The 17,806-nt window shown below is 35.4% G+C and overlaps 1 protein-coding gene across 9 annotated transcripts in view; it reads left to right on the top strand.

Moving 5' to 3' along the window:
- Window positions 1–17,806, top strand: part of SERPINI1 (serpin family I member 1) — a 72,327-nt gene that overhangs the window by 1,313 nt on the left and 53,208 nt on the right. For 3 of the 9 annotated variants that reach the window (XM_059391607.1, XM_059391608.1, XM_059391604.1), the window contains exon 2: window positions 2,717–2,828. The exons of the other annotated variants lie outside the window; for them this stretch is intronic. The gene's annotated coding sequence lies outside the window, so the exon portion shown is untranslated. The remainder of the gene's footprint in view (window positions 1–2,716; window positions 2,829–17,806) is intronic. 9 annotated transcript variants of the gene reach the window in all.

Below are 17,806 nucleotides of genomic sequence, written 5' to 3'. Positions count from 1 at the left end.
GTACATTTAAAAAAAACTAAAGTACAAGAAAAACTGTGAGGATCTTTTCTGTTTAGGGAGTGTGTGCCAGACGATTACCCTCGGTATGTGCTGTGATGTGTTAGGCTTAAAACACATGTAATAGTGTCATAAAATCATAGTTTATTCTTGGTGTTAAGCCTTGTGCAGTTTCTTTGAATGTTATTAAATACCTGTGGATGAAAATATGCTTTAAGGTAAAGGTGAAAGTCACACCTCCCTTTGTGTAACTATCACAAAATAGCAGCCTTTCTTTTTAGAAAAGTAAGTAAATAGCTATTTTCCTAGTCATTTTCTTTTTGTTACAGAGGTCTTTCAGATTACATGGCTTTTAATCATAGTAGCATATTGCAGCACATTTTGCTCTGAAATGTTTTCATTGTGACAATTGTGTATTTCAGGATCTGGGCAAAAATAATCTGGATTTTCTTTTTTTAAACTAGGATCAATACAATGGGGTAATTACCTTCTATTTTCTTGTTTTCAGGCTTTTCTCATTTACTTGGGATTTTTGGATTTTATTTTTGTAACACATGCAAAATTCCTTTTTGAAAAGAAATGGCCAGAAGGAATTCTTTTCATAGATTAAAGTTGTCCTACTGAGTGCTACTACTGATAAGCCTAAAAGACTTATCAGTGTACTTACTCCTCCCCTCCAGCACCCCCTGCCACATTTGTAGGCACCAGAGAAATACACAGATGGACAGATCTTAGAAAAACAGCTGCCTTTAGATTGTCCCCAAGCAGATCAGATATTAGAAGCAGCAGAGAGCTTGGTATAAAGAAAAAGCAACAGTAGCCACTAAACTTAGCCATGGTAAGGATCTAAGTTTATCTTTATCTCCGGAGAGTCTATTAATCCACGTAGCTGATGAGACCCTATGTACATGATTTTAGGAGAAAAAAAATGGGTATAGAGTATAGTGAGGCTTGGAAAAGATTGTGTTTATCCTTATTTATGATTAAGTGGATTGTTCTGAGTCAGAGTCTTAGAATATTTCTTAGTCCATGTCTCTGATTGATTTTGTGAAATAGAACACTTGCTGTCATTAATTTATTTACCCCATGTAATAATAATAATTAGTAATAATATTGGCAATGAAGTTCTTTCAGAGCCTTTAATAAAAGATCTTTTGAAAGAGTTTGGTTGAGAATCAGTTAGTAATCAAGTAAATGGGATAGAAAAAAAATACCAAAACAGCTGAAATTCAGATGTACTTGGAATCCCAACTGTTTCTGGGTCTTCTGCTGTGAGGTATCATAAAGGATAGAATCTAATTAGGAGTGAATGAGTTTTTGGTATTAAAGTATTGGATGTTTTGCCTGCTTCCAAGATTTGGATCCTCTTTAATTTGTCCGTGAAAGAGATTGGTTTCCTGTATCATTTGGGAGTAAGAGCATGTTTTTATAAGGGAGAAAATCATTAGCAATATATAGTACTTCGGTATTTGTGACTTTGAACTTGTCTCAAAAGATTTTAAATTGGTGTTCATTTTAAATCTCAGATAATGTGAAGACTTCTTGACTATATGTTATTGGTGTTGAGATGATTTTATCTGTGACAGTTTATAATTTTATGTAAAGCTCTTCTTAGGTTAAAAGCATATTATTTATTCTGCCCTTGATTTTTAGTGTTTGTGTATGGCTATTAGTGAGCATATGATATGATGAGAAAGAAAAACCAACGGAGTGAAGAATGTCTCTCTGGACAGTGGTCTGGGGATCACTGTTCTTTAGCCAAAAGACTTGGTTAATTTCAAATTATATATGTTTTGAACTTTTTTAAATTCAAATTTCTGACTCTAAGCTTATTGACTGAAAATAATTGAGTAGCGTGGATTTCTCGTTCTAACAGGAGGATTCACTGATGCATGCAGCAGAAAAGAGTGAGACTTAAAGATTCAAGATCACACGTTTTTAGTGTGTTGGGAGGGCGATTTATAGAAGGGGATAGATATGAAAAATACTATTTGATAAACAGTTTGAGAAACTGTCCTTAGCAAAAGAGTAACAAGATTTGATCTGTTTTGTTAAATGCCTATAAGTGGTTCCATGGCCTTTTTCCCCCAATCATTTCTAGAAGCCTAATACCTATAGTTGGAGATAGTACTTTCCTGTGTTGTCATTTTATTATTTTTTTTAAAGACTTTTTTTTTAATTTATTTAACAGACAGAGATCACAAGTAGGCAGAGAGGCAGGCAGAGAGAGAGAGAAGCAGGCTTCCCCCTGAGCGGAGAGCCCCATGCGGGGTTGGATCCCAGGACCCTGGGATCATGACCTGAGCCAAAGGCAGAGGCTTTAACCCATTGAGCCACCCAGGTGCCCCTGTGTTGTCATTTTAAACTGGAGTCAGACTGACATTAATCCATTAGATTTTGAGTAATCATGGGTTATTAAAATAAAGCAAAAAAGATCTTCTGTGTATACATTCATTTCTGAGTGGATGAATTATTTGGACGGGGTGCCTGGGTGGCTCAGTGGGTTAAGCCACTGCCTTCGGCTCCGGTCATGATCTCAGGGTCCTGGGATCGAGTCCCGCGTCAGGCTCTCTGCTCAGCAGGGAGCCTGCTTCCTCCTCTCTCTCTGCCTGCCTCTTTGTCTACTTGTGCTCTCTCTCTGTCAAATAAATAAATAAAATCTTTAAAAAAAAAAAAAAAGAAGTGAAAATGTAAAAGGTATTTCTCCCCTTCATAACAGAGATCCTGAACCAGACCCTAAAGATGAGCAAGAATACTTCCCACCCCTTTCTGCAGCAAACGTCGAAGGTTAAATAGTGCTTTGGGGGATGAGGGTTAATTATTATACAAAGGTAAGGATTTGTTTTTGTTTTGTTTTCAGTCTTCTAATGTTTCCAAAATTCAGTCCTTAAAGTTGGGTAAGTGTATTTTAAGTAACTAAATTATTGGATCCTGGAGACGACATTCTTCTTTCCTATCTCCTGCTTGTGCTGAGCATCCTTTGTCACGCTCAGCATGAAGTGGCCCTAGGACCGCTTACTGAATTAGAACTACTGACTAAGACTTTTTTAATATACACATTGAGACATTTTGCATTTTGACAGACAAGAGTTAAGTTGACCTTAGAATAATTACTATGCATTAGGCTTTCTGAGAATGTCTTCGTGCTGATTGGCCTTTGCAAAAGTGTCCATTGGGCCCAATTTCATTTAGATGGTGTGGGCTACGAAGACTGATCTACAGTTTTCTGTGCCAACATTTCTAAATTCATTCCAGAGATAGGGAATATGGATGAGGGGAAAGGGCTCTCCCACTGGTGTCAAACAAGGTCTGCGTTTTCTAGCCAGGGAAGCCTATGGCTTAACATCATTTTACCTAAATAAGATACCTTTGTTGAAGCTTACTCATGAAACATATATTTCATTCCATAAAAGCTAAATTTGTTCTTCTATTTTTCTGATCATTTCTTAAAAGAAAAAAAAAAAAAAGCCAAGAAGAAAGGAAGTAGAAATGTGTTTAAGCTTGGGCATTTATTGTCTTCTGCGTTCAACCTTCCAGAATCAAATTAATCTGATTAGTGTTAGCATGAAGAATTCAAATGTTATTTTCCTTTCATTATTATAAGACCTGGAGAATTTGAGTTAATTATAGATAGTTTTTTAGTAGTAAATAATAATAGCAGATATTTAACTGCCTTTTCTTTGCTTGTTAACATCTTTCCAGCATACAAATAGATACAGAGTGGCTTAGAATTGGTGACTGATTAACCTTCCTTCTTCATATTCTTTGGCATTACTCTTCATGCTTAGCATTGTGTCTTGTATTAGAGTTAGCTGAATTCATAACTGTCTTCCTCACCAGATGCTTAGTGACTTCAGAACTGAGTTTCGTGTACCTTTCTATTTAAGAGTCTTATATAAAGTCTATACTTGGTAACAAATTTTAAATATTTGACAGTCTGTAATGAAACATCATATTACATTTTTCACAAACAAGTACAACTAGAAGAGTGAATTTTTCATAGACATCTGTTTTAACACCCTGTGCAGCCCTCTGCCCACAATACTTGCTTATAGTGAGCTAAATATAAATATTGGTGTCTACTCTTGACTTTGTGAACAAATAGAGCAAACATCACTATTAATTGCAACCTTGCGTATGAATGTACCTTAAATATAAATTTATTAATTGTATGCCTTTTGGAATTTGGTCCTCTTTGCCTCTAAAATTTTGCTGACTTAAAGACGTACTTTTAAGTAACATTCCCTGCACATTCATAGGCACGCTTTCTACGACTGTTTTTTTCCTTGACACAGAAATAGAGATTTAGGGAAAAACAGATAAATGTAATATGAGGCTTTATCTTAACTAAAATTTAACTGGTCTTAGATGTTCAGCATTTAATGAAATGGTTACATTGGAAGGCCTGATTCAGGCTTCTTAATCCCAAATTATAGAGGTATTTGTCATCTTTGAGTGAGCATGGGCAGGGGATGAATTCTGAGATTTGGCATTAACAGTACACAGTGCTAGCCTTCTGTACATCATAACAGCAGAATGGTACCTCCAGCTCCAGCCCGTTTCAGGACCTCCTCCTGGTTCTGCCTAGAAAAGGAGACTTCTGAGCTCCTCATAGCTCCTAATTTAGTGTGGGAAAGAAGGCAGATAGAATTTATTTTGATAATCTCATTTTCCCAAGTATACTGTTTTTCTCAGTTATATCTCATACCAGAGTTTTCAATAACAGTAACTCAAGTGTCACAAAGTGTTATCTATTGCATAATCTAGCAATTGAATGAGTACCTAACAACTCGAAGCCCATTTCCCTAGCATCCTGGCTTCTTTTGAATGGGCCCAAAACAGCTCAGTGGAATATTTTTGATATGTTGCCCACATCAGCTTGCTTCCATCATTTTCCTGATGACTTAAATTTTGAAAAACTAACTAGTTTTATTTGAGGTCTTTAACCCTATGTCACTTGAGTTAATAAACTTCATTTTTTCCACCTTTTACTAGTGTGCTAAAATACTGTATTGTGATATATAATTTTGCTATTTAATTTTTGTGTACTTCATAAAGCAATCTAAAAATCATTGAAGCAATTAATTTTTTTCTTAGGTATAGTCAGTCTTCCAGTTAAGAAACCTGCACAAAGTATCCTAAATTGCTTATAGATATTAAATTCTTGTTCTGTGTTCAAAGCAGGTTAAATTATATCTTATATCCTAAATCATTTGACATATAATACTGGATAAAATTTTATAATATCCGTATCCTTACAGGCACATAACAATGGTATAATTTTGGTTTTACTAAGTCAGGGGACTTTTAGAAATTATATTAAAAATAAAATGCTAATAACCTAGAATCATAAAGGCCTAATAATAACTATTCATTTTTTTATTATAACAGGAGATTTAGCTAATAATTACTATATAAAGTTAAACATTTTGAAGGAGAATAAATCTTACTATCAAGATTATCTGTAAAGGCAAATTTTTACTCATGGCCCAAAAGGAGTTGACAATTTTAAAAAACAGTTTTATAGTGTATGTCACTTAGAAATGCTTTCAGTTTTAAGTTTTTTTTTTTTTTTAAGATTTTATTTATTTATTTGACAGAGAGAAATCACAAGTAGATGGAGAGGCAGGCAGAGAGAGAGAGAGAGGGAAGCAGGCTCTCCGCTGAGCAGAGAGCCCGATGCGGGACTCGATCCCAGGACTCTGAGATCATGACCTGAGCCGAAGGCAGCGGCCTAATCCACTGAGCTACCCAGGCGCCCCTCAGTTTTAAGTTTTATGTAGAAGAACATAAAACAATAAGGATTTATCATTCTAGAACAAGAAATAGTTGTTTACTTTTTGTTTGGAGTCTCAGTGTTGTAAGGCTTATGTCCTCATACTCTTTCTTGTGCTTGCTGCAAGATGGATAGGATATTCCTGCTGATCCAGATATCATATTCTAGTTCAGGGCAGCAAGAATAGGAATTGCTGTATGTCTTTTGAGTGTTTCCTTTAATCAGGAAATAATAGCTTTCCCAATACCTTCCTCTTGCAAATGACTACTGTGGACCTGCTGGCTGGCCCCTAGCATGCGGATGGCCTTAGCTTATTTAAGAGAGGCTGAGGTATCACGAACTTTTGGCCTTTATGGTGGATAAAGCAGGAGAACAGTGGTTTGAGAATGATTAGGGGGTAACCAGTTAATAGTTTCCGCTGTTGTCTGAAAATTAAAACCATGTTAACTTTAAATTATATTTCTTGTCATTCTAACTGACTCTGCCTCATGTTTATTTTTTCCCCCAGATTAGAAAATGCTAACCTTCTTACACTCAAGTTTTTACATCTATGACTACCAAACTTCAAGTCTCTGGGCAAAGGCATTCTTCAGAGACTGCTGGTATCTCTGGTTAAAGGTCATCTGGCCCATACCACATTTAATACTAGTCCAAAGCTTTTTATTACAGGCATAACAACACCTGAAACGATGATTCTGTCTACTTTAAACTACCATAATCCTCAAGGTATCAAAGAATCTCCATGTAGCCTGCATTTGAGAACAAATGAAAGAACAATTGAATATTAGGTTCTTTTTAAAAAAGATGTGTTTAGCTGCCTGAAAAAGCAAAATAAGCCATTGTTGCATAGAGAAGAGCTCACCCTAAAAAATTTTAATCCTGGAATTTATTGTTATTACTCATTCCTTAAAAAGTGTAAATTATTATCAACATCCATACAGTAATTACTACCTAAATTTTGACTAATTTTTACAAGGACATATCTTCGACTTACGGTTTTGATAAACTATGATTCCTTAGGGTTGGGAAGTCTGAGGAAAAAGTGGTAACTAAAAAAAATGGAAACAAATACATAGTTATTCTACATTAAAAAAGCCTCATGATCAAAGATTTTACTGTAGAAACTCGGTTGTATTACAGTTGTCTACTTTTCCATATCAACATCTTGTTTTTCAATTTTTACATTTCTATCATGTGATTTCAGGTGAGTGGCTTTATCAAAATTCTACAGATATGGTGATACATACATTTCTATACTACTTTTACAATCTGTAATATGGGGTTGGGTGCCTTATAGAGATAAAACAAAATGAATAAAGTCACTTACTCCTTGGCATAGTCTTTTGTCAATACAGTTAACAAAAGAAGACATTTTAAAAACAAGGATATGTGACTTAGGACTGGTATTACAATAGCTATTATGGTAGACGTCCACAAGCGGAAGAAATTGATCTAATATGGCAATCTGGATGGCTTTGAAGAAGAAGTAGGGCAGTGTGGTATGTGGGTTAAGAGCACAGGGTGGCACATTATGGGCTGCAGGCACACTACTTTTTTGGTAAATCAAATTTTATTGAAATACAGCTATGCCCATCGTTTACATATTATGGAGGTTGCTTTCTTGATACAACAGCAGAGTTGAGTCATTGTGACAAAGACCATATGGCCCAGAGCCGAAACTATTTCCTATCTAGCCCTTTTAAAAAAGTTTGTCAACCACTAGTTAAGAATGTGGGCTCTGCGGGGCATCTGGGTGGCTCCGTGGGTTAAATCCTCTGCCTTCGGCGCAGGTTGTGATTCCTGGGATCAAGCCCCGCATCTGGCTCTCTGCTCATTAGGGAGCCTGCTTCCCCCTCTCTCTCTGCCTGCCTCTCTGCCAACTTGTGATCTCTGTCTGTCAAATAAATAAATAAATCTTAAAAAAAAAAAAAAATGTGGGCTCTGCTGTCAAACAAAACTGGGTTCAAATTTGGTTTTGTAATCTGTAATTGACTCAAAGACTATTTATGGTGATATAATGAGGTTTCACACAAAGTGTACTGCAGAATACCTGGCCTGTTCATAAGTATTATTTTATTAAATGTTAGATTTTATTTTGTTATGATCTATTATTTTAACTGAACTGTAACTTCAAATTCAAATGAAAACTAAAAACTAAATTTAAGTACTCCCTACTGCTAAAATAAATGTTCAGGAAACTGGGAAGGGTGTCATCTAATTGTAAAACATTTTCAAGTGTTGCACAAAATATTGGATAGGTACAATGAGATCAATGTAAAAGTGAAAGACCCTCAATGTATGGAAAAGTAGAGCCCAAACTTTAAAATACAATTAATAGTGAACAGCATATTGAATATTGTATGAATCCATGCCAGTCAATAGAAAAAGAAGTTAAGTTACTTTATTAGAATTTAGAAGAAAACGATATTTAAAAGTAAATATACTAAAGAAGAGACATCACTACCAGTCTCAAAGAAATAAAAGATTATTAGGGAACACTGAACAATTATGTTGTATAAATTATATAACCTAGATGAAATGAGCAAATTGATACTTAAACACAAACTACCAAAACAGAAAATATGAATATATACTCCAAAATCCTCAACAAAATGCTAGTAAATCAAATCTGGCAACAGATAAAAATTATATACTTATATACCATGATCAAGTGGGATTTATTCCAGGAATGCAAGGTTGGTTTAACATGAAAATGCATCAGTGTAATACACTGTATCAGTAGAATAAAAGGCACATAATCATCTCGATAGACACAAAAACATTTGACAAAACTCACCTCATTTTCTTGATAAAAACATTCAACAAACTAGAATAGGAAAGAATCTCCTCACCTGATAAAGGACATATACAAAAACCTAACAGCTAATGTCATTCTTAATGGAAAGACTGAATATTTTACTTTAAGATAGGAATAAGAAGCACATTGGCTTTCACTTTCTATTCAACATTTTGCTAGAGGTTCTAACCAGCATAGTTAGGCAAGAAAAAGAAATTTTAAAAATCTAGATTGGAAAGGAAGAAGTAAATCCATCTTTATTCGTAGATGAAATTATCTTGTATATAGACAACTCTAAAAAATTCATACACACACATAAACACACGCAGAACTATTAGAACAAGTTCAGCAAGTTTGCAGGATATAAGATAAAGACATCAATTATATTTCTATATACTGACAATGAACATCCAAAACCAAAATACTTTAATCCAATTGAAATAGCATCAAAAAATTGCTTAGGAAATACAAGACTTGTATACCAAAAACATAAGACAATGTACAAAACATCACTACAAAAGATGAAAGAAGACCTAAATAAATTGAAAGAGATACCTTGTGTTTATGGATGGAAACAATATTATTGCTATGAATCAAAATAGATCGTTTTTTTAAAAAATTGACAAGATTTTAAAACTTATGTGAAAATGCAGTGTACCTAAACATATACTTATTAGTAGAGTGGCACTGAGAGTCCAGAAACAAACCCATAATTTTATAGTCAATTAATTTTTGTCAAGAGAAAGGATAGTCTTCAAGAACTAATACTGAGACAACTGGACATCCACCTACAAAATAATGAAATTGGACCCTGTATCACACCATGTACAAAAATTATGACTCAAAATGGATCATGGGCCCGAACATAAGAGCTAAAATTGTAATATGCTTGGAAGAAAACATAGGAGTAAATTGTCACCATCTTGCATTAGTAACCAAAAGAAAATGTAAATTGGACTTCATCAAATTTAAAACTTTTGTGATTAAGAGACACAAAAAATATGAGAATACAAACCACAGGAAGGGATTAAATATTTGTAAATATTTAAATATATATTATGTATAGTACATATATATTTAAATATAAATTAAAATTATAAATGTGGGTATAGTTGACTCTTGATCAATACAAGTTTGAACTGTACAGGTGTACTTACATGTCAATTTTTTTGATAAATGTACTAAACATTATGATTTTCTTAATTTCTCTAGCTTTATTAAAAAAATAGTGTGTAAATATATACAAAGTATGTGTTAATTGCTGGTTAAATTAAATATTTAATATTTAAATATATATTATATATAAAATATATATTATATATATAATACATTTGATTTAAATATAATTATATTTTAAAATATTTCTAAATATCTAAATATCAAAATTTGGGAAGAGATTTATAGCCAAAGGACGTAAAGAACTTTTTTATAATTCAAAAATAAAAGACAACCAATTAAAATTAAGCAGAGGATTTGAACAGACATTTCTTTCTCCAAACAAGATACACAGATGCCAAATAAGCAAATGAAAATATGCATAATGTTGGCTACTAGGGAAAGGCAAATCAACCACAATGAGATACTATTTCATATCCATTAGATGGCTAAAATAAAAAAGATAGACAATAACAAGTATTAGGATATAGAAAAAATTGAACATTTATAAACTCCTAGAGGGATTACAAAGTGGTACAGCCACACTGAAAAACAATTTGGCTAGTACTCAAAATGTTAACCATATAGTTAGCACACGAACTAGCAATTCCACTCTAAGCATATGCCTAATAGAATTGAAAAAATATGTCCACACAAAAACTTGTACACAAATGTTACATAGGAGCATAATTAATAGTCAAAAAGCAGTGTGAACAGGGGTGCCTGGGTGGTATTGGGTGCCTTACTTAAGCATCTGACTCTCTATTTCAGCTCAGATCCTGATCTCAGGGATGGATCCTGCTTAAGATTTTTCTCTCCCCCTCGCCCCTACCCCCTACCCCTTCTCAAAAATAAAAGACAGAAACAGCCCACTGCCCCTCAATGAATGTATATACCCATACAGTGGAATGTTATTTGACCATAAAAAGGAATGAGGTGCTGATAGGTGCTACAACATGAATGTCTTGAAAACAGTGGGTTAAAAAAAGCAAGACACAACAAGCTATGTTTTATGTAAAATACTCAGAATAGGCAAATCCATAAAGACAAAATAGATTAGTGCCAAGGGACATGAGAAATGTAGAGTCACTTCTAATGGTTATAGGGTTTCTTTCTAGGATGATGAAATGTTCTAAAATTAAATAGTGGTGATGGTACAGTTTAATGAATACATAAAAACCTGCTAAACTGTATGCCTTAAAAATGTGCATGTAAAAATGTGAGTATAGTTGACTCTTGATCAATACAAGTTTGAACTGTACGGGTGCACTTATATGTCAATTTTTTTGATAAATATAGTTGTAAAAATGTATTTCTTATGATTTTCTTAATATTTTCTCTGGCTTTATTGAAAAAATAGAGTATATAAATATATACACAGTATGTGTTAATTGACTATTCAAGTTTTCAGTAAGGATTTTGGTCAACAGTAGACTATTAGTAATTAAGTTTTGGAGGAGTCAAAAGTTATGCACAGATTATCTACCATACTGAGGTCAGAGCCCCTATTGTTCACAGGTCAACTGTATATTATAAAATTGAAGAATATATATAGGGAAGACTTACGGAGGATTGAATTATAAGGAACCCAGATTAGCAGATAAAATAGAAGGTAATAGTCTCATTTATATAACTTAGTCTCAGAACACCAGGCAAAATTAATGAACAGAGACCAAGATTTAATCACACTTATTTATTTATTTATTTTTAAGATTTTATTTATTTACTGACAGAGATCACAGTAGTCAGAGGGGGAGGGGGGAATAGGCTCCCTGCTGAGCAGAGAGCCCGATGAGGGGCTCGATTCCAGGACCCTGAGATCATGACCTGAGCCAAAGGCAGAGGCTTAACCCACTGAGCCACCAAGGCACCCCTAACCATGCTTTTTTAAAGTTGTTTTTTCATTTGTAAGTTTTTATTTTAAAATGAAAGGGAGGGGGACCCTTAACTGCAAAGAAAAATAAAGGGAGTAGAAATCAGCTTATCATCAGACTTCCCTTCTGCAGCATTTAGTAATGAAAGGTAACAGGCCAATATGTATAGAATTGCAATGGGATAAGTTTACGATTCAAAACTGCTTATCCAGCTGGGCTGTGATTCGGCGTGCATAAGAACAAAAGAACAATCTTCTCATCATACAAAGGCAGACACACATACCACCATCACCACCAACAAAAAAATGCATACTTACATGCTTACTTGCCAAATAATGATCAAGAATTCAAGATTGGGACTATGAAATGAAACATGACATTTATATAGTTGTTGCTATTGTTTTAAAACAAGGTGTTAAAATTAATTCTTACAAGATTCCTATGGTAAGAAAAAGTTAATAAAATTCTGGATCAAATATCTCTGATCACTTCAAAAAGCAATATAAGAAAGTATATTAAATGCCTTATTGTGTAAATCATGGATTCAATAGATATTTTTTCCTTCACATTCATGGAAAATACATATTTTAGAACAAAGGAAAGAAATGCAATCAATGTAAAAAGAAAAAGCCAAACATGCTAAACACATACATTACAATTACTATTAGATTTAATCCTTTATTAAAAGGTAGAAATTACCAGGCTGGTTGAAAAACAAAATCAAACTTAGGTTTTAAAAGAAACAAAGCTAGGCAACATGATACCAGTTTAAAGACAAAAGGTGGCAAAGCACTAATAGACAAAATTAATTTAAAAATATGGGGTGGCCATATTTTTCAAAATAAGACACAATTCAAGGCAAGGGCTTTAATTTGGTGAAAAAAAGTTATTTTATATTGGCAAAGATGTAATCCATACTGAACATTGAATAGCCATGAGCCTATTTGTACTGAGTGTGTAGAATTAAAATATGTAGAACAATCTGGAAAGGAATATATGGCCTTGGGCACCTGGGTGGCTCAGTGGGTTAAAGCCTCAGCCTTCGGCTCAGGTCATGATCTCAGGGGTCCTGGGTTCGATCCCCGCATTGGGCTTTCTGCTTGACAGGGAGCCTGCTTCCTCCTCTTTCTGTCTGCCTCTCTGCCTTCTTGTGATTTCTCTCTGTCAAATAAATAAAATCTTAAAAAAAAAAAAAAAGAATATATGGCGTTGGTATTAGATTTGGATTCAAGGGAAACAAGTAAATAAACACACAACATAAAGAATAAAGAGAGGACAGAAATAGACTTGGGAAGAAGCAAAGGCAAGGTGCTGACCCAGAAATGGCAGTAACAATGACGGAGATTCAGGGAAAATTTGGGTTACACAATAGTTTTTATCCTTCTGTTCAGTACTGTACAAAGATTACAAAATAAGTCAGAAGTCAGCCCACAGGTAAGTTGTATGTGTGTGTGTGTGTGTGTGTCTCTTTACTGTATTTGAATACCAGTTTTCCACAATCACCACCATTCTCTTTTGTCTTCTATGGGGCTACTTAGGGTCATTTACCTTACGCCCCTGGCTTCTGTAGGCATTTCAATTTGTGATCCCTAGAATGAGATAAGGGGAATGGCTAAGGAAGAATGACTAAGGAAGAATGAGTCTGAGAAGTAAGAGATTAATTGTTCAAAAAGTAACAATTGCATACACTTAAAAATGGTTAAGATGGGAGAACTTTGATATGTATTTTATCACATTAAAACAAGCTTAGAAACCTAAAAAGATAGTAACAATTATGAATCTACTGAAGCATTTAAATCTACCTTAAGGGGATTGTATTTATTCACCTGTACTCAGTTTGGTTCATATTATAAAAAGTAATGGCTTATTGAGACATTGATACATGTCTGTAAAAATTTCCCTTTGCCTTCAGAGCAAAGAAGTCAACTTTAAAATTTTGTCTCATTTCCTCTCTTTTCGGTCTTAAAAATTTTTAGTTGCTCTAGTTTATGTTCATATCACCTTCCTTTTATGTCATCCTATTTGGAAAACTTTAGTTTTTGGTTTGATAACTGCATCTTAAGTGCCACAAAACATTAATTATGTATTTTACCCATATAGAAACATAATGTTCAGCTAGCTAACTAGCATAAATAATCAATCCATCCCTGAGAGTTAGTAACCATATACAACAAACCGGAGTAATTCCTATCTTTATACAAGTAAAGACAAGCATTTGATTGTAAATCTGACAACACACAAGTTTTCTCTTTATGTATTTGTTTAATAGTACACCAGCTGATATTTTAAGAAATGTTTTCTTCTTTCTCCCCATCAGAATAAGTTGTCAATGAAAACCTTTAAGATTTCATTTATCAGATGGATCCAGAATTCCTATCAAAACACCCAGCCTTAGAACCTAGGAAGTAAGCTTCACAACCCGGACAAACTTGTTGCTATGAAAGTCACCTTATTTATTTGTAAGGCCCTTAAGCCCTATTCAGAGCCTCTTTATTTCCAATAAACGATTTGACTGTTTATTATTGAATTTGTATGTGTAGACAGATTCACAATGATTCAATGGTGTAAACCCTCTCAATGATAAAAATGAGAGGGAAAAAACTGCAAAACTAAAAAAGCGTAGTTGTGAGAAGGGCACATGTCTTGACAACTCAGTGAAGAGAATTTTCTTAAGCCAGATGGAAGATTGGAGATGTATGAAGTCACAAGTGCTTACCCTGCTGAATGTGCTTTCCAGGGGATAGATTACTGGGGTTCTCAGCAGTCCGAATATGGTGATAGGTTGTCAATGGCATTTTCAGGCTGTCAGCCTGACTTTCAGGGTAGAACTAATAGGTAAGAGTTATGTAGCATTAGTGTGTATGATTTGTTTTAATGTCTTTTGCAGCATCTAAGGTAATAGAAGAGTCTCTAATATAAGCAAAAGATCTCTTTTCATAGGTGAAAGGGCAACATTTTAGGACTATATACTATACCGTGATTTAAATGGGTTTTGTTCCAAAATGTGTTAGTATCAGGTTGAACTTCATGAAGTTGCCAAAATTGGACTGTTTCTGACTTGCCAAAAAAAAAAAAAAAAAAAAGGCAATTCACGTGGTTCAACGTAATACATCAGCTATTCCAGCCTACAGAGTATTGTTCCAACTGGGAATCTGTTTTTCAAGGGAAACTAAAATATAATTTTGTTTCTAGGTGAGTAATAAACATGCCTTGTGTCCCTTTTGCCAGGCCCTATTCTCACATGGATGATAATTTTCTCTCTTTATTCTCCCAAGTCTTACATGTAATGGAATTTCCTAGAGCTTGGCCATAGGCCATCTCCCCCACAGCCCGCAGGAAATCTCATCCATCCTGATAGTCTTAAATGTGCTGACAACTCCCAAATATATCGTTGTCCCAGACCTGTGCTCTGAACTCTAACCTTGTTTATCTAACAGCTTCCTTAGCTCCCAAAGTGCATGGCATGAAGGCATCTCAGATTTATCTAACCGGAGCACAATTCCTAATGACCTCTCAACCCTCTCTGTTTTCGCCCAACCTTCTCCATCTAGAGAAGGGCACCCTCACTCACCCAAGTGGCCTAGGAGAACTCTGAAAGTCATCTTTTCTATTACCTATGTCCTGTCCAGTCTCTGTCTTAATAAGAATGTCCAGAATCTTTCTGCTCCTTTTCTACCAACATCAATACGGCTACTATCTCCTTTCACCGAAATTATTGTAATAACCACTCAATTTGTCCTTAAGCTTCTGCTCTGGACTCCCTATAATCCATTTTGTAAATATCAGCTGCTTAAATTGTTCTACAGTTTGGGAAAATGCAGCCTTCTTGCTACCTACAAGGCCCTGTATGATCTGGTCCCTACCTACTTAAGCTGGCCTCTTTCCATTTTGTTTCCTGATTTCTTTCAGTTCCTCACAATCACAAGGCTCTGTCCTGCCTCCTGCGCCTTCAGGTTGTTCCCTCTGTCTGGAATATTGCCTCCCTCTTTAACTCTTACTTATCCTTTAGCTCTCAGCCTACATGACCCTTGTTCAGAGAGGCCTTGCCTGATCTCCTCTCCAACAGGAAGTAGGCCCCCATGAATCATTCATGTAGCACAGTATGTTTTATTCATTGCACTTAACAGAGTTTGCACTAAGATATTTGCATGTATATTTATCTGGTCAGTGTAAACTCCACGAGGCAGGGCCCTTGCCTGCGGTGCTCACCACTGGGAGGGCCCAGACCATGCTAGATGGTACCTGCTTAAAGTGAAAAACAGTCTGTCTTGGATGTTTGTACTTGAAGACCAGATTGTTCAGAAGAGGTTGGGACATGACGGTCCTCTAGAAGTATGGTATATAGTACGTGGAACTTGGGCTGCTTCCAGATCTCATCTTCACCTCATGTGAGTTAACACAACTATTCTGAGGCCCTGAGTTGTAAGTTTCGAAGGCAGACAGTCTCTTCTGTTCACTCCTGTATCCCCAATGCCTAGAAAAATGCCTGGTAAATAGTAGATGCTTAATAAATAGTTGATAAATGAACGAACTTCTGTTTCCTCTTTTGCAAAGTTCTTGTCTCATGACACTGAGGGGTTTAATTTAAAAAAACAAATGAACATAGTAAGTGCCTAGTACATAGCAGGTACTCAGTAAATGCCAGACACCCTAATGTCTTCTTCAAAATGTAATTCTGATTTTTTTTTAATACCACTGATTCTTTAAAACTCTGGGCTCCCACAAAGCTTGAGGATGAGGGGCCATGAGGTGGGTGCATTAACCTTTGAGGCTTTTTTCAAACTACCTAAACTTTACTGGCCTCACCTCCACTGTCTACTACAGAGTGGCTATTCTTTTTTTTTCTTTTTTTTTTTTTTTAAAGATTTTATTTATTTATTTGACAGACAGAGATCACAAGTAGGCAGAGAGGCAGGCAGAGAGAGAGGAGGAAACAGGCTCCCTGATGAGCAGAGAGCCCGATGCGGGGCTCGATCCCAGGACCCGAGATCATGACCTGAGCCGAAGGCAGAGGCTTTAACCCACTGAGCCACCCAGGTGCCCCCAGAGTGTCTATTCTTGAACTTATTCCATGCCTCAGGTGTGTGAAAGCAAAGGTTAAAAAACACCAGCCTAAAACCAATGTCACTGGAATATCTGATAAATGAGGGTTGTGTATCAGAAGACTGTTAATGCTTTTAGTCGAAAGTGTGTGTGTGTGCATGTACATATATATTCATGGAACTCTGTGTGTATGTGTGTGTATTCTGTGGAACTGCAGTGATTCTGTAACAGTGCTGCTGTCTTTCTGTTGGTGAGAAATACCAGAATGTGTGATTGATAGCGTGTTCCTCCAGATCTTTTAATTTGGATTTAATTCCAAGGACAGTTGCTAGTCCATGATTTTTTTTTTTTTTCTTAGAAAGGGGAGAAAGGGGCCGACAGAGTAGATTTCTTCCTCTCTGAAATCATGTATGAACCTTACTTCAAGCTCCTTTTTCAAGGGAACTATTTATACTTCCAGTGACCGATGGGAAGAGACTCAGTTATGCCACATTTACCTTTGTTTTACCTCAGTTTAAGCATTTGTGAGCTCTGCAATCATTTTATATCAGTTAATTAGGCATGAAATCCAGGCAAGAGAGAAGGATGAGGGTTAGAATCACCACAGGATGTCCACAAATCCCAGAAACTGGGGCTGTGGGAATTCATCAACCAATAGAACCACATCTTCCAGCCAGACCCCTGGCTACAGAGACACAACTTCGACAATGGGAATAGATAAAAGTGCCTCTTAAAGCCCTCTACTGGTCTATAATTGTAAAATGTTTACAAGCTTTTGGATTATTTATGCAACTGAAATATTTAAGCAATTGGAAGTGCCCGACTTCTGTGGAGCATATATTTTCATAAATTGCAGTTTCTAGCATCAAGCTGTTCTTTCTATAGTATACAGAGGCTGTTCAAATTTGAATATTTTAAATATCAACATAGAATAACATTAAGGTTTATGACCTGCCTTTAAGAAAATCCACAGTGCAAAATCTGAATTTACACATCTTTGGGACACCCTGGACGTGTCACTAATCTGATGAATCCATCAGAAGTAAAACTACTTCTGGTATCGCTATATTCAAGACAAGTTAATTGAACACACCCTTACGGTTCCCAGTAGTTGTATCGAGTTGTAGCAACTTTTACCATTTGTCATTTTCCTCCTGTCACTCT

Source organism: Mustela nigripes, chromosome 2 (genome assembly GCF_022355385.1).
Source record: "Mustela nigripes isolate SB6536 chromosome 2, MUSNIG.SB6536, whole genome shotgun sequence".
NCBI lineage: Eukaryota > Metazoa > Chordata > Mammalia > Carnivora > Mustelidae > Mustela > Mustela nigripes.
The sequence above is the reverse complement of the archived record's forward strand: the minus strand, read 5'-3'. Positions and strand labels throughout refer to the sequence as shown.